At 46.0% G+C, this 18,008-nt stretch overlaps 1 protein-coding gene across 1 annotated transcript in view; it reads right to left on the bottom strand.

The window, feature by feature from the left end:
* Nucleotides 1–18,008, bottom strand: part of ARHGAP31 (Rho GTPase activating protein 31) — a gene marked incomplete in the record, with an annotated part of 155,870 nt that overhangs the window by 137,330 nt on the left and 532 nt on the right.

Here is an 18,008-nt window from a genome sequence, read left to right as displayed (position 1 = left end):
ACCTAATAGTTCCTACTGAGATGAAACCAGCGGATAATGCCATAACCTTCGCAGACATGTGAGAACTTACAAGGCCTTACCCACCTACTTCAAAGGGCTCCCTTTCTAACTGGTAGTCCTCTAAAGCGTATTACCAAGGCAAGAACCACACATTGGGTGAATTTCTTGGCTAAGAGTGTTTCCTGGGGGGCTGGCAGTTGGCGTGGTGGTTGAGGCGCTGGTCTCCCACATGGCCAACCATGGTTCAAGTTCCAGACCTGGCAGCTTGTTTCTCACTGTCAGTCTCTCTAGACAAAATGGAGGCATAATGAGAAAATAATATTTCCTGGGACCTGAGTCCCCTTTCCTGCACACCACCAGGCTGCTGTACAATGCTCCTTTCTGGCTACTCTCCTGGAAGGTCATGCAGGTGAAGTTCCTAACTGGCTTGTTATTTTTTCATTTTATTTATTTATTTACTTATTTATTTATTTCGAGAGGTTTTTGCAATAGGGCGCATGTGCTCGCCAGAAAGACAGAGATAGACAGAGAGACAGAAAGCGAGAAATCACCCCCCAGGGGGATGGCCACACTGCAATCCCTTCTCCTCCATTCTCCTCTTGGGATCTTGGGCACACACACACTTGCGCCCGGTGTGAGTTTAAGCCACCGGGTCCGGGACTCAAACATGAGAGTCCAGTGACATAGCCATTATGCCAATTGCTGGTCCCATATTTTTTTTTTCTGAGAGGTTTTTGCTGTAGGGTATGTGGGCTTGCCAGAAAGACAGAGACAGAGAGACAGAAAGTGAGAAATCACTGGCTTGTTCTTTTGACCCCCTCCCCCCCACCGAAGACTGAACCTGAGTTCCCCATGTAGCCTGAGCATTCAGCTATAACTGTTGCCAGTTTTTCTCTAGCTGCCTCTCCGCTGAATTCTTGATTGTTTGACCAGAAGGTAAGTTAGGAAGGGACTATTTTCTCATCTGAAAAAATAGAAGTCATTATTAACACCTGTCTCTTAGGACTGATGTCAGAGACACATGAGTTCACGTTTGCACAGGGCCTGGTAGGAGGCAGGTTCTCTGTAAATGGGAGCCATGATTCTAGCACATCTGTGTCTCTCCCAGTAGCCAAGAGGGCTGAACACACAATACTGACAGGCAGCAGCACTTCCCAGCTTACAGCCGACAAACTAGACTGTGTTCAGTAGAACGACATGTTCTCCATAGAACCAGGCACTAGATGGCTTTGGTTTGTTTGTTTTGTTTCTTAGTCTAAAATAGAATTTAAGGAATATTTCTAATCGTGCACCAAACTGGATCAGAATCCCATAATCACGAAGTCTTGATATTGAACAAAACCTCAAAGATCATCCGGTCTGGATAATCCGCCTAGTGTAACAACTTTCTGGAGGGTAAAATGCCCTCCATATAGGTCTACACCCTAACCCCTGGAACCTATGAATATGTTACCTTCTCTGCAAAGGGACTTTGTAGATATGATCAGGTTAAGGCTCTTGAGAATCGTATAATGGATTACACAGGTAGGACCAATCTAATCAGATGAGTCCTTAAGAGCAGAGACCCTCTGCTGGCTGAGGTCAGAGGGAGATGTGACTTTGGAAGAACTGTCAGAGAGATGCAGCACTGCGGGCTTTGAAGGTGATGAAGGGGACCACAAGGTGAGGAATGTGGGTGACCTCTAGAAGGTGGTAAAGGCACAGAAATGGATACCATCTAGAGCCTCTAAAAGAAACAGAACCTCACCTAGATCTTACTGAGACCCGTGGTCAACCTCTGACTTACCAGGCTGTCAGATAATAGATTCACGCTGTTTTAAGCCATCATGCTTGTGGTGATTTGTTATGGCAGCGACGAAAAACTCATGCAAGGGGCACCCAACTCAAAGCCCAGAAAGGCCAGCATGGCCATGCCAATAGCTGAAGCAGCTTTTACCTTGTAATGACTCTTAGTAACTTTGCTTGTTATCTGTAGTATTTTACAATCCTTCACTATTCTGACTACCTTCCTGAATGTCCATCTGTGCAAGCTTCCGTCTTAAAATGGGGCACCAAGAATAACAACACTCCACATGGACTTCTCTCCCCAAAAGGGCAATGTGGATCCCTTGATTCATAGTCCCTGCTTCCGTTTATACAGCCTAAGATTTGACATGTTTTGCAGTTCATTCATGCTTGAATTCACTCTCAAGCCGTTTTGCTTCATTCGGTCAACTTCCAAAATGCAATTATAGGCACCCAGCAAATGTAGTGACAGATAGCACCACTAAATGAGAGGCTGGGAGCTGTAGAGGAGGCCCTGGGTTCGGTTCCTAGGCCAACCCGGAACACAATGGGTACAAGCCTGTTGTCCTTGCTAATCGAAAGGATGAGACAGTAGGATGGCAATGTGGTTAGGCAGTGTCCGAAACGCTCATCTCAGGGAATAGCAGGTAGTGTAATGGTTACGTTGTTGGACTCCCACATGGCCAACCACAGTTCAAGTCCCAGACCCAGTGGTTTGAAACTCATGCCAGGCACGTGTATGTGCATACTCAAAATCCCAAGAAGAGAGTAGAGAAAGAATAGCAGCGGGGCCATCCTCCCCGGGGGAGGAAGGGTGATTTCTCACTTTCTGTTTCTCTGTCTCTCCAGTGAGCAGAGCACACATGTCCTATAGCAAAAAGTTCTCTAAAAAAATATTCATTTCAGAGTTGAAAAATGACTACTAGAAGCTGGGAAGGATGGGAGAGAATGAAGGATGATTTCTCACTTTCTGTTTCTCTGTCTCTCCAGTGAGCAGAGCACACATGTCCTATAGCAAAAAGTTCTCTAAAAAAATATTCATTTCAGAGTTGAAAAGCTGGGAAGGATTGGAGAGAATGGGGGATAGAGTGATATTGGTTAACAGAAATAAAATTATAGATATATAAAAGAAACAATTTCTAGTGTTATAAAGCAAATAAAGTGAATATGATTAATAATGACTTACTGTGTATCTCAGAGTAGCTTAAAAGAAAAAGGATTTTGAATGTTGTCAACACAAAGTAATGACAAATGGTTGACGTGATGCCCTGATTTTATCTTTACGCATTATATTGTACTAAAACACACACACACAGACACACATTGTAACCCACAAATATGTACAATTATTATATGTGGATAAAACAAACAGACAGAAAACCCCAACAATTTAGGACAGATGGCCAAAGCAGCCAGTACTTCCAGACTCTCACTGCCCCAGGCCTTGTATGGTCAAGACCTGCATCATTCTCCTGAATATCCAATTGCCCAACTTCTGCATACCATAGGGGAACATGGGGGATTATCAGAATGTCTTAACAGAGTTTTCTGTACTGCAGAAAGAATAAAACATTTTTTTAAAAAGACCTATCTCTGTCCCCCTGCCTTCTTTCTTTCTCATAAAGGAAAAAAACAATGTGCAGGGAAATAAATGGACATGTGAAATGTCATACGGGCCAGCATAACCCCAGGCCCTACGTTTTCCATTAGTGATGGAAACAGACTCATCTTCCAGGTTTATAACGCTGCTGAAATATAGATGGAAACTGGAAGCCAGATGGCTGTCACAGTGATGATAGCCTTCCACCATGAGCTTTATTTTTTTTTCAGCGTTGGTTTTAGATTTCTTTTTCATGGTTACTCAAGAAACAGAAAACAGAAAGTGTACCACAGTCCCACTCCAGATTCATTCACCAATAGATACGAATCTTAAAACTAGCATTTAAATGAATCCAATCAAAGAAAATAAATAATTGTGTATATGCCAGAGAATTAAAAAAGAAAAAGCCCCTAGAAATACCCAGGGGCCTGAGCACATTCATCCTCAGCCCACTCAAGTTCCACATCCACAGTGTAACTCGGGAGCCGCATTCTGAGTGACAAGGCTGAGCCAGGATAGACTGTCCTGTCGCCAAGGAAACGACAACCACAGGGAGCACCTAGGCACTATGCCAGCTCCTTTCATCCTCCTGATGAGCCCAAGTGGCAGGTACTGTTATTGTCATGATCTCCACTTGTTATAGATGAGGAAACAGGCATGGAGAGGTTTGGCGATGTTGGTGGTCACACACTTATGTGGTAGAGTTGGGATTTGAACCAAGGCAGTCTACCAGTAGAAAAGCCACAGGCTACACCACTGGGCCGTGCTGCTTCTCTTTACTGTATCTATTAAGGAACAAGCTAGGCGATGTTGGTGGTCACACACTTATGTGGTAGAGTTGGGATTTGAACCAAGGCAGTCTACCAGTAGAAAAGCCACAGGCTACACCACTGGGCCGTGCTGCTTCTCAGAGAAGAGGTGAATTGGCTTCTCTTTACTGTATCTATTAAGATTTTCTTTAAGGGCACATGCATGAGCACAAAAACAAGAGAGAGAGAGAGATGAGAGATGTACCCTCCCTAACACGGTTGGTCACTCTGTAATTTTTTTTCCTTCCGTTGTCCCTTCCATGAGAACACAAACACACATGTGACATGTTTTTCAAGCCTTCAGGGCCAAGTCTTGAGCCATGGTCAGACATGTAAGGTATTAGCTTCCTTGGCACAGCAGGTGGCATGGTGGTTGAGGCATAACTCCCACATGACAGACCGTGGTTCGAGTTCCAGACCTGGCAGTCTTGTTTTCTCTCTCTCTCTCTCTGTCATGTAGTAGACTGTAGTTCGAGTCCCAGATCCGGTGTGACTTAAACTCACACCAGGGGTGTGTGCATGCGTACCCAAGATCCTGAGAGGAGAAAGGAGGAGAAGGGGTTGTGGTGTGGTTATCCCCCCTGGGGGGTGATTTCTTGCTTTCTGTCTCTCTGTATCTCTCTGTCTTTCTGGTGAGCACACACTCTCTATAGCAAAAAAATTTAAAAAAAAAAAAAGAAAAGAAAAGGAAAGAAAAGAAAAGAAAAAACTCTCCAAAAAAAGTAAAAATACATGTTCATTGATGAAATTTGGGGCAATATAAAAAGTATAATGAGCTGCTTCTATGTGGTAAGTCAATTTTCTCAAACTGAGATCATAGGCCCAGGACATCAGAAGCATCCATAGTACCTCCTGAAAGAGTGATTCCCACCACAACCCCATAGAAGCGGGCTCTGAGGAACTAGACCTTCGACTCCTGACATGTGACAGCGCGTTACAGTCTGTCCTGAAGACTCCATTCAGTAGAATCACATGTTCCTCACAGACCCAGACACTACGGCACCTATGCAAATCCCATTTGAAAACTTCTATGAGGTGGGGCCAGCAGGTGGCATGGTGGTTAAGGGCACTGGACTCCCACATGGCCAACTGCAGTTCGAGTCCCAGACTTGGGAGCTTGCTTTCTCACTTTCCCTCTCTCTCTCTATCTTGCTCTGTCCCTCTCTGGTCAAATTTTTTAAAAAAGTAAATAAATAAAGTTAAATAAAATAATAATTCTTTTTTTTAAAAAAAAAAAACTTCTTTGAAGTGTCTATTTTGTTTTAAGGAGTTGAGAATGGCATTTCAAGAGCATTTCTAATAGTATATAAAATTTGACTAATATTTATTTCATGCTAAAATGAAATTTTTAAAAAAGAATGATTTATTTAATTTTATTTATCATTATCATTACTTTTCAATTTTCTATAGGGCATGTGTGCTCACCAGAGAGAGACAGACATGGAAAGTGAGGAAGCAACCCACCATGTCCAGGACTGGAATCGCCATTAGCCATGTGGGGGTCCAGTGCCCTAACAATCACACCACTTGCTGATTCCTAATATGAAATTTTAAATTATAATTTTCAAGTAAGAACATGTTTAGTTGTTCTTATGCCCAGTAAAATTTGAGAATCTCTCTCCAAGACTTAAAGGGCAGTCCCGCAGCCTAATGGTTAAGAGTCAGATTCCACACAGCCAACTGCAGTTTGAGTCCAGCCCAGGAGGTTTGAAAAGCATGAGGGGCATATGTGTGTGTAAGCCCCAAATTTCGACCAGATAAAGAAAAGGAGGAGAAGGGATGTAACCACGCTCCATTTGGGAGGTGCTTTCCCCCTCCTCTCTCTGTCTCTCTGTCACTTGCCAGCTCTCCCTGGCAAGCACGTATACCTTCTGGAAATTTTTTTTTAAGTTCCTGTCCCTTCTTTTCTCTGTCACTTGCCAGCTCTCCCTGGCAAGCATGTATACCTTCTGGAAATTTTTTTTTTTTAAGTTCCTGTCATTTTTTAAAAAAAAATTATTGATTCAATTTAATTTATTCATTCTTTTTTAAAAACATTAAAATAATATTTTATTTTATTCATTGTGATTATTTTGGTTTTTTTGAAGATGATCAGAGAGAGAGACAGAGAGAGAGAGAAGGAAAGTGAGAAAGCAAGCTGCCAGGTCCAGGATGCGAACCATCATCAGTTTTGTGGGAGTCTGGCCACTTTGACCACCATGCCATCTGCTGGCCCCCATTCGTTTATTTTTAAATTTGACCAAAGATAGACACAGAGCAAGAGAGGGAAAGTGAGAAAGCAAGCCACCAGGTCTGGGAGTGGTCGGCCACATGAGAGTGTCCGGCACCTTAACTACCACGCCACCTGCTGGTCTATGGAAATTCATTTTTAAGAAAAAGGTGGTATAGAATTCTTGGGCCTAGAATGAAAAACTTATACAGCCCTAAAAGAACCTCCTCTTCCTCCTTGCCCTTCCACTCTGAAACCAAATGTTTTTAGAGGCAATGAAGAAAGGAGAACTGAGAGAAACATGAGCGATCTGGAAGTCAGGCTTAGATGAGGAAAGCAGGACCTTAGCAGATTGATCCATGGGTATATTTCCCTGACCTTCAGCTGCAGGCTCTTTTCGCCCAGGTCAACTCCAGCTATGATGCAGCCACAGAGGGCTGGCCCCCAAGCAGGGTTTGCATCCTCAGCTTCAAGCCTGACTCAGAGACCTGCATTTAGCTTTGCTTTTCCAGAAAGCAAAATGGCTCCTCTCTGTTCACACCCAGCCCCATGTTCTAGCTATTAGCCAAACAAAGGATTTTCCAAATATGGGCCCCGAAAAGCATGTGCACTTTGAAGGCCACAATGAAGCTTAAATAGCTAAAACTTATTAAAAAGAAAGCCAACAATTGACGCCAAAAGCGTGAGTCCTCAACAGAACAGCAAGACAAAAGCCAGAAAGAGGAACAAAAATATGCATTGCAGGGGAGGGGCCAGCAGGGAGGTGTAGATTTATGTGGAAGAGTTGACATCATTGTTTCCCAATAATACTCGCAGGCAGGAAGCAGATGGGAAAGAAGTGGCTACTTATGGTAACAGGGCATGCTGTCTGTTTAGAGTCCTGCCATGTGGAACCACGTTTTACTTGGAAAAACTGGAGATGGAAACTCTATTGTCAGAAGTTTTATTACAGACAAACTAAATCCTACTGAACTTATCACCTTGGCAATGCTCGGCGAAATGGAGTTCCACATCTCAGACCGTGTTTGGCAGCCAGCACAGCCAGGGCTGTTTGGGTCCAGACAAAGTCATGGAATGGGACTTAACTGTTAGACAGACATGATTTGAGTCCCGCTTCTCCTGCTTCCTGAGTGGGTGACGTTAGGCTAGTTACTTAACCGCTCTGAGGCAACCTCATTGATTTATTTTGTTAATTGCCTGGAGAGACAGAGAGAGGAAGAGAAAGACAGATTCTCCCCCATGGGGCATAGGCTCTATCCCTTCTCCATTTCTCCATCCTGTTGGCATCTGGGGCACACAGGCACACACTCCTGGCATGTTTTCCAGTCTGCTGGGACCAGGATTTGGACTGCTGCTGGCCATGTGGGATCCGGCTCTCTTAACCACTAGGCTACAGGCTGGCCCAGTCCTCATTTATAAATGGAGATAAAACTGAACTTTCCACACGCACAGTGGGAAGGGGTTGAGATTGGACATTTACACCATACAGCTAAATTCAATCAAGAAACAAAAGTAGTTTGGTCAGTTAGCGTCATTTTTCAAAGTTTTATCTTGGGACAAGCAGATGGCATAATGGTTACATCACCGGACTCCCACATGGTCGACTGCAGTTCGAGTCCAGGATTTGGCAGCTTAAAACTCACACCGGGCTTGTGTGTGTGCGTGCCCAAGATCCCGAGAGGAGAATGAAGGAGAAGGGATTGTGGTGGGGCCAACCCCTCTGGAGTGATTTCTCACTTTCTGTCTCTCTGGCGAGCACATGTGCCCTATAGTAATAATCTCTTTATTTTATTATTATTATTTTTTTATCCTTCAGTGGAATCTCCCATTCTTCTGTGCTAGGGCGGGACACAGACACAACTAGAAAAAGCAATAGCCACTCTTATGACAGATAGGTTTACTTCCCTGCCACTGAACACGGGCTTCCGTCTTCCCAGCCAGGGTCTCCCTTTACCTTCCAGCCAGGCCACTATGCGTCACCTCTGCTACCTTTCCCAGAGCCCAAGCGCCTGCTTTCCCAGGGTGCAGGAGTGTGTGACAGTTCCAAGTGTCAAGCAAAACCACGTGGTTTCCTGCCTCTAGAAACCAACTACCCCACCTCCTCAGTCTTAGTCACTCCTCACAGTCAGATGATGTTCATGATGTTTTACTGGTTCCCAGCCCCCCGTCCTGCGACAGGCAACCCCCGTCTGACGGTTCTCTTCCCCTCAGCTGCCTCACATGTTAACATCCCCTGCTGGCACATCCTCTGAGCCTCACGGCATTCTTCTTTGTGCTGCTTTCAGTTCTTTTCTCATCATAAACCCTTCTAGGCTGAGAGCAACTGGAGTATCTTTCCAAATCTGAAGTGTCTAGCATGTTAGCGTCCCCGTTAAATACTTGCCGCATTGCATCGACAGCCCCATGTAAGATACTTTCTGATTAAAAGCATGAAACGAGCAGGAAAAGAAATATGCATAATCACACAAATTAGCTCAGCTGCCTTTTATGAAGGTTAGTGGTTTCTGTTTGCCTGAATCCTGGCTTACATGTCAAACTAGTTTCTAGAGTCTGTAACAGTGAGTGCTGGTGTATGTGGCTTTGTGTGTGTAGGGAGGTGACATTCATCCCTCTCCCTCCAAGGGTGGTGAGCAGGGGGCCCACCAAAGGCTCTCTGGGCCAGCATCAGGCCATGGGCGTGGTACCAGGGCCTGGAATGCATCAGCCAAGCTCGAACTAGAACAAAGAGTGCCTGAGACTCGATCCCAGAAAGTCAGTTAGTTCTGGGGCCCTGCCAAGAATGTGGTTCATACCAAGGAGTGACTGGTGAGGCACTCAGAAAAGGCAGTGTTTCTGGGGCATTCTGTGCAAGGCCTGGACTGGTTTCTATCCAGGACTAGCGGTGGGGACCATTCAGCGATCTTGGATCCCTGATCATTGGCTCAGCATCTATGTCCCTGTCCCGAGATTCCTCCAAGAGCTCTAACCCTGGTTTCCTGAAGGAGGAAATAGCGTCAATCAATCAACTGCTGTGTCCACCACGGCACTCACCCTGAGAGGCCCAGTGAGCTGCTGGATCTGTGTGAGTTGCCCAATGCAGTCTGTCTTCAGCAGAGCTGCAGGTATTCACACACACAAAGTCAGTTAGAGAACAGAACCACAGGTAGGACGAAGCCCAAACTGGGTGCCTCTGACCCTGAGGCGGTGGGTGTTCCAAGAGGATTGTGGCTGCAGTGGGCAGGGAGGGAGCTGGGAGGGAAAGGTGGGGTCTGTTTGGACTTGAAAGCAAGTAGGTTTAGACAGGGGTGTGTGTGTGAGAGAGAGACACAGAGAGAAGCACTTGCAGAGGGTAAAACGGCAAATGTCAGTTTTTAATGTGGCTAGTAGTGGTCTAGGCAGGAGGGCGAACAAAGCGAAGGGAGAATAAAGCAGTTTTTGTAAGTTTCAGGGGCAACACTATAAGGTAAATGCCAAATTATGAAGTAGGCTACTCTGGGAGCTGTGAGTCCAGCCTAAGCTGGTGGCTTGGGCAATCAGAGAGATCTGGATTTAAATCCTGCCTTCCCCATCTTTATAACCTTAGCGAGTGATTTAACCTCTTGGTCTTTGGCTCTCTCCTCTGTAAAAGGAGGATTAGAACACCCAGCTCTTAGTACTCCGTGCATGTGAAGCGGCAGGCACAGAGGAAGCGCATCCACACAGACAGCTCTTACTAACCGTGAAACTAACCAGTTCTGGTTTGGGGCTAAGCCTTCACTTCTGGGTCCCTAATCTGCTTCCAGGAGACTTCCTTTTCCTCCAACCACGCAGCAGCCTGGTTTTATCATCTTTTGCCATTAAAACACATTCTTAAATAAAAAAATAAAAAATCTAGTACCAGTGTTTATTCTCTTTTGAATTGTAGTCAGCCTGTTTCTTCCCAGGAGTTATTTATCTTAAGCCTAAATTTTAACTAAAATTGCATCCTGGGGAAAGATGAGAGGGGGCCATGGGGTGTTCGCTAGACTCCTGAAGTGCTAGCAGGTAGCTCTGCCCCAGTCCACACTCCGGGCCTGTCCAGGCCTTTGAAGAAGGAACACAGTAGGACCAGTTCAACTCAAACATGGCATTTGCATTGGGGCATAGCGAGAATTAGCTCAGAGAATTGGGTGGATGGTCCACTCATAGCAAAAAGAAAATTAATTTGAAGAGTGGGGATAGGTGGGAAAATGCCATATTGGCTTAAACACATGATGAGCAATGGGTGGGGGAACTAGCTCCACGTTTCTGAGCCTCACTGCTGGTCCGAAGGAAGCACAGGAAGAGAGTGCAGTCCTGAGACTCAGAGGCCAGGGCGGGTAGGCAGCCCAGCTCCAGAGACCTGTTCTGGAGACTGAGCAAAAGGTGGCCCATGCATAAGGCTCGAGCACTACCTTGTTCCAGAAATATTTAGCTACACCATCTAATGGCAAAAAGGGGAAGGGACCCAGGCTGAGTCTTGGAACTTTCAGCTCCACCCCTTCCTTCCAGTCACTGCTGCAAAGCCACAAAAGCTCAGGAAACCCTTCTGCAGTGAGGTGATTCCCAGGAACAAACAGCCCCCAGCAGAAACGGTCTTGGTCAATCAATCAACTTCTGGCATTTGAAATGTGTCCTCTCTCCTGCATCACAGAAAGGTTCTCAGGCTAGCTCACAGATGCCTGGATTAAGAGGGGAAATTAAAGGATGTATCAACAATTACAACTAATGCCATTGCAAAGCTTGTCTTCCAAGAACAGCATGACCTATGGGAAAATGTGTTCCTAGTTTCAACGTGTTTCCCTCTGGCCCAGCATAAGGTCAGGTTGCCAGCTCTCCCCTGACCAGGAGATGGTTCTCTTGGCTCCAGGGTAGGGCTGGGGTGACAGGGGAGTGAGTTTCCTTAGCAGTTCCAATGCCTGGGCCTCCCAAGGCTGGAAGGCAACTGGGTGGCTGGCAGCAGAGTAGATAGGGGAAGAGGTCATCCCTATGCTCAAGGGGCTCTTGGGCCTTGAAGAGAGAGTAGGAGCAAGGCATGTCTGTAGGTGGAAGTAGCCATTGCTATTCTCTGGTGGGCTGCTGGATCCAGACTATACAGAGTTAAGGTATGGCTTGACTTCAAGTTATCCAGTTAGCCTGCTCTAAATTCAAAGTCTTAATTTTCCTCTTCCAGTTCTTCCTGTTTCACTCTGGAAGCCCAGATGCAGGGACAGCCCTCGAAATTCAAGCTCCCTGTCTAGCACAGGACTTCTCTTTTTCAGTTCCCTGTGGGTCCAGCAGTGGCCGGCTGGGTCTTTGTGAAGTCTTTTGGAGGCCTTTTAGTTTCAGATTGACATGATGCGCTTCTCCCACTGTATGCTGATGCTCTGCCCTGCAGAAACGCTGGGAAACCCCAGCCTGTACTGGCCTTTCCATTCATTGGGGCAATCAATCCACTTCCCACTCATCTTAGTGAATAATTAGTGCCCACTAACTGTATCATTTACTCATTTCATTGGCGCCTCATTCACTCACTCAGGCATGCTAGGGTTATGCTAGGGTAAATCGAGGGTGTCATGATAGTAATAGCCACACTGACAGTTTACCATGTGCACTTCCTCTACCCATAGTAACTTATTTATCTTCATATCAATCCCATTATTCACAACTAAGAAACTGATGGGAGGAGCAGGAGGTAAGGAACTTGCTCTCTGGTCACTCAGTTGTAAACAAGCAAAATTGGGATTCTTCTCGGGATTAGGAGTTCCAGGTAGAACTAATGGGAACCCCTGGCAGGGGGACCTGACTTGGACAGATCAGGGAAGATCTCCAGAACCCACCACTGAAAGTCCAAGGCTGAGAAATTAGCCAGGGAAGGTGTGATAAGGACTGGCCAGGCAAGATCCTGGGAAGGAAACTACCGAGCCAAAGAGAATACCCCTGCCCTCACTCTCCATCCAACGTTAAGTCTTATCTTGAACAGAAACACATTTACCTCCCTTGCTAAGCCTGTTTATGTTTGAGTATCTCGTCTTTTGAATCGAAGATCAAAGCTTTCACATTTTCTCCTTCAGCTTTCCTTGTAGTCATCACAGCTAACTTCAAAGCTTAACTGAGCCGATGGTTTCTGTAAGTTTCTTCACAACCCTTAGACTGTACATTTCTTGAGTCATAAACCCATTTTCCTTCCCTTCCCACCGAACCCCATACAGCGCTGTAGAAAGTATTCATTAAGGAGCCGCAGAAACAAAGCCCAGGAATCCTTTAGCCTCAGAAATGTAGAACGGCTACACCTAAAAATTCCCAATGCCTTACTCTTGTTTTGTTTTTGTTTTTGTTTTTGTTTTGCTATAGGGTGTGTGAGCTCATCTCTTCTTAGGATTCCGGGCATGCACACACATGTACCAGGTATGTTTTCTTTCTTTCTTTCTTCTTTCATTCTTTCTTCTCTTTCTTTCTTCCTTCTTTTCTTCTTCGAATTATTTTATTTAATTTATATTTATTTTAATTGGACGAGAAAGAGAGAGTGAGAGAGACAGAAAGAGAGAGGGAAAGTGAAAAAGCAAGCCACCAGGCCCAGGACTCAAACCATACTCGGCCATGTGGGAGCCTAGTGCCCTTAACCACCACGCCATCTTCCAGCCCCCAGGTGTGTTTTCAAGACACCAGTCTGAGACTTGAACTGCCTAATTGGCTATGTGGGGTCCAGTCACTCTAAACTTCATACCACCTGCTGGCCCACCTTATCTCTGTTCTTTAAAAGACTGGGGCCTGCTCTCATCAAGTTTAGCATTACATTGTAATGAGCATTTATTTATTTAAACTTTCTGTCACCCCTGAAAACAAATATATACCTATGAATGAGCGTGCACGTGTGTGCGTGTGGGGGGGAGAGACATATATTAATATACATTTTTTTTCAGTCTGGTAAGAATTACAAAAAAAATTTCAAGAGTAAAAACTTCACAGTTCTGGGAATCAGCAGTTAGCATAATGGCTATGTCGCTGGACTCCCACGTAGTCGACCGCGGTTCACGTCCCGGACCCAGTGGCTTAAAACTCACTCCGGGTGCATGTGCGTGTGTGCCCAAGATCCTGAGAGGAGAATGGAGGAGAAGCAATTGTGGCGTGGCTATCCCCCCTGGGGGGTGATTTCTCGTTTTCTGTCTCTCTGTCTCTCTCTGTCTGTCTGGCGAGCACACGCGCCCTATAGCAAAAACCTCTCAAAAAAAAAAAAAAAAAAACCACTTCACAGTTCTTATCAAACGCTCAGAGGGTGCAATGGCTGAATGCTTGTCCAGGAGAAAATGATCTGTAAGTCCATGCACTGCAGGCAGTAGTTCCCAACCTTGCCTCCAATATATTAAAATAAGCTAGGAAAGATTCCGATCTACTTGGTCTGAGAGAGGACCTGGGCATTAATTCATCTTGTTTGTTTTTTTAGTTCTCTGGATGATTCTAAAGTATGGCCATCACAGAGAGCCTCTGGAGCCACGTTTTTCCCTGCTCAGAAAGGTGGGGAAGTCATCAGCCTTTAAGGAGGGTCCAACATGGAGAAAGAAGGTAGTTTTCCTAATAATATTCTCTTACTGTCAGGCCTTGACTTCCAGCCCCAGCACCTTTAAGCTCTATTAGAAGATCCAAAAATTGGGACCAGCAGTTGGCATACTGGCTACAATGCTGGACTCCCACGTAGTCGACCACAGTTCAAGTCCCGAACCCGGAGGCTTAAACTCATGCCAGGCATGTGTGTCCAAGATCCCGAGAGGAGAATGGTGGAGAAGAGATTGCGGCCTAGCCATCCCCCCGGGGGGTGATTTCTTGCTTTCTGTCTATCTCACTCTGTCTTTCTAGTGAGCGCACACAAAAAAAACTCTCCAAGAAAGAAAGAAAAAAGAAGATGCAGAACTCTAAGAGGAGAGAGATAGGAAATGACCACTGATGCACTCTGATCCCATAGGGTTCCAATCACAGGTGACAACATGATGCTGTCTTTTTATTACACAGCCACGGGCAAGGACCTTTGTATTCAGTGGTTAAAAAGGAGAAAAAGAAAACTATACAATTTGCCAGACATTAGCAGTAGGGAAGGGAAGATCTTCTCCCTCTACTTGAGACAGGAAGAGAAAATGAGCTGGTTCCCAGGGGAGAGCTGGGGGTCAGGGGCAGCAGTCACTGTTGGAGGGAAAGTGAAGAAAGCTTCTGGCCAAGTCTGCCATTCCTGGGTGCTCTTAGTGAGCTACAGAAAAGTGGTCAAAGAAGGAGGGGAGCTGTCCTTTCACATCAGGCCTGCGTACAGCTGGCGACGATCAGCACAAGGTCTGAGACTGGCATCTCAGTGATGCCTCCAGAAACTTTATTCACCGTGTGTGTGTGCATGTGTTTCTAAGGGAAAGGGCTTCGTTTTTCAGCAGCTTCCCGATGGTAAAGGGTGAAAGCCAACCTCAGTAACATCCACTCAGAGCTGAATGCCTGTATATCGCCCACACACCCTGCTCCATCAGATTTGTCCACCTGAAGGTAGCAGCACTGGGCCTCAGCAAGTCTCAGAAGTAGATGACATTCGTCCTTCATGCTCAGCCTCTGCCCAGAATTCCCACCCAGGCATGTAGCTTCCCCTTCTTCAGATGCCCAGAGCACAGAGAATTGTCACTAGCTTTGGGTGATTCCAACGTAAAGATTTCCTTCCCATTCAAACCCAGGGGCTCTCTGTTAGCATTCCACATCTCTCTTCTTCCCTTCTGCCCTTTGGCTCTCAGACTTGAATCCATTTTCGCTGTTTCTACCCAGGCCTATCGCCCTGCCCTTGATCCCCAAAGTTCCATTTCCATGCTGTGAGACTTGGGAGGTGCTCTCACAGCCTCCTGGCTGCTAGTTACCGCACCAGCTTGTCACCGTCAGCATTCTGGCCTGCTCCACCCTTTCAAAATAGGTCTTTCAGAAAGTCCACGAGGAGGATACATTTTAGAGGAAACCATTAATAATGACTGTTTATTGATGCTACTCTCTAACAAAAATAAGAAAACCACCCAACTGATTTTAGCTATGGGAAAAAAGAAATCCTAATTACTCTCATTTATATGAGGGGCCTTTAGTTCATGAGAAAATGGAATTAAAGTATGTATGAGTTTATTTTGGTGCAAAAAAAAAAATCTTTAGAAATGCAGGCATAGGACCCAGCAGGTGGCGTGGTGGTTAAGCATGCTGGACTCCCACATGGGTGACTGCAGTTCGAGTCCCAGACCTGGCAGCTTGCTTTCTCACTTTCTCTCTCTCTCTCTTGCTCTCTCTCTCTCTATGGTCAAATTAAAAACAAATAAATACATAAATAAAAAATAAAGTTCAATAAAATAATTCTAGGGGGGAAAAAAAGAAACACAGGCATCGTTTTTTCCTACTATCCACTTTCCGTGAACTTTCTGAAGACCCCACATATAAACTGCTTATTATGGGTGCCTACATTTCACAAAGCACACTCACGGTGTATGATCATTACGTGGGTTGATTGCTTTTGATTTCAAAGTTGAACTCTGTTCAGGTATGTTCAGTCTTGAAAGTTTACTGGTTGGGTGGCAAGGCCACCTGCTTTCCATTTTGGGGGAAAAGCATTAGAAGAGAATGCTGGCTTACACATGGTAGGGAGAGGACCCTGAGAGGCCAGCGCCTTCTGCATCCTCCACAGTTAACTGCATGGCCTTAGGCCAGTCCATTTACCTCTAGGATTTCCTCATCTCCTCAGGGAGAGAAGTAACTGGGCAGTAGTTTTTCATTTTTTCTTGAAGCAGTAGTCACCTCGCTTTTTCTTTTTTTTCCTTTTGAGTGGTTTTTACTATAGGGCACGTGTGCTCGCCTGAAAGACGGAGAGACAAAGCCAGAAATCACCCCCCAGGGGGGATGGCCACGCTGCAATTCCTTCTCCTCTGTTCTCCTCTTGGGATCTTGGGGACGCACGCACACGCACCTGGTCTAAGTTTAAGCCACTGAGTCTGGGACTCGAACTGCGGTGGACTACACGGGAGTCTAGCGACGTAGCCATTATGCCAACTGCTGGTTCCATCCCCTAGCTTTTCCTAAATGAAACATATGCAGAAGCCCAAAATACAGAGTAGGAGAACGAGCAGTGCCAAGGCCTTTGAGGTATCTTCACAGAACTCTAGGCTTCCGGCTCGGCCTGGCATCTAGGGGTTGGCAAGCACCTCTAAGAAACCTTTGGAGCTTTGGAAGGAAGGCCTAGAACAGTGCACACGTGGTAGAGAGTGACAGCCTGTGCACATCCCTGGTGTACCTGAACGTTACCCTGAAGGCCCCCGCAGATACAGGGAGAGGGAAACCTTTCCTCCTGAACTTCTGACAGTTGTAGCTAAGATGTATACGGAAGAGTTCTCATGCATTCAACGAAAACGCAATGTAACTGATTTGATTTCAAATCGACCTCTCCGGATTGTCAACGAGGATTTAGTGAATTGACTCAGTGAAGCCTCAATTTCAAGAGGCAGTTTTGAAACCTGTGGTTCTCCCAGCTTTGAAATACTAAGTCATTTGTCCTAATGACACAGCAGACTGAACTGGAGAATACCGCAGGAATATCACACCACTGCAAATGACTAGGTGGTGCAGAGACTTTAAAAAAACGGAAGTGGAATGAAAGCACTGCCCTGTTTTTGAGTTGTATATTTGATAGGAACTAATCAAATCGGTTTCGAGATTACTTTCCTGGAGGCAGAATTATTCTGCACAGTTTCGCAGTCCTCCAGCTCCCTCCTTTACCTCTATATAAACACGAGGCCCATATAGTAGATGGTTTCTCTCACACTGAAGCTTCTGAAGACAAGGCCTTTTTGTCACGGGTAAGCGCAGGGCCAGTCAACCTTACAAAAGAAGTCATTTAATGCTCAGTTTCCCCAACTTTCCTATGATTTAAAAGCTTGGAACCTCCAGGGCGATACTGGTATTCCAGATTGCTCTCTTCCCTCCTCCCCCAGCACATGTTTAAATTGTCTCTGCTAAATTCCTTGTCCCCCACTCTGACCTTGAAAACAGGCGCTCGCCTTTTCTGGATTCTAAACTATTTTTAAGAGTTAAGGCCCTCTGACCTTTTCACTAGCTCTTCTTGTCTGACCTGCCCATTGTGCATCTGAAAACCAAGAGTGGGTGAAGGGTTTGGGGAGTTGAGTAAAAGGGGGAAGGGGTGGGGAGGGTGCCGAGCAGGAGGTGCTGTATACTTGGCCTCAGCTCAGAAATTCAGAAAATGTTTGTGCAACCACCCTGCCCACCAGGATCCCCGCCCCACCCCCACCCACCCCCTTCTAGTGCAGTAATACAAAAAGATGTGAGCGGAGGAAACGGGAGAGGCCGGCAGGGACAGCGAAGGCGGTCACGCTGATGCACCCAGGGAAGCCCACTGATGGCCATCCCACATGTCCACTCTCATCTCTCCCCTTCAACGCCCCAAGTTTAGGATCCGGACTTTGCCAGCTCCCACCCCCACCCCCCAGAGGTGGCCGGCTACACTGGAAGCAGCACCGCCCATTAACGGCTAGGGTGACACTAACGGAAGGACTGACACAGCCTCTGCACGTCGGGGTGGGAGCGCCGCGTCCCTGAAGAATCCTGTCGGTTCGGCACAAGAGAGAAGCAGAAGAGGGCACAG

The sequence above is a fragment of the Tupaia chinensis genome, unplaced genomic scaffold (genome assembly GCF_000334495.1).
Source record: "Tupaia chinensis unplaced genomic scaffold, TupChi_1.0 Scaffold144909_1, whole genome shotgun sequence".
Lineage (NCBI taxonomy): Eukaryota > Metazoa > Chordata > Mammalia > Scandentia > Tupaiidae > Tupaia > Tupaia belangeri.
Note: the sequence above shows the minus strand (reverse complement) of the source record. Positions and strands in the feature narration are given on the sequence as shown.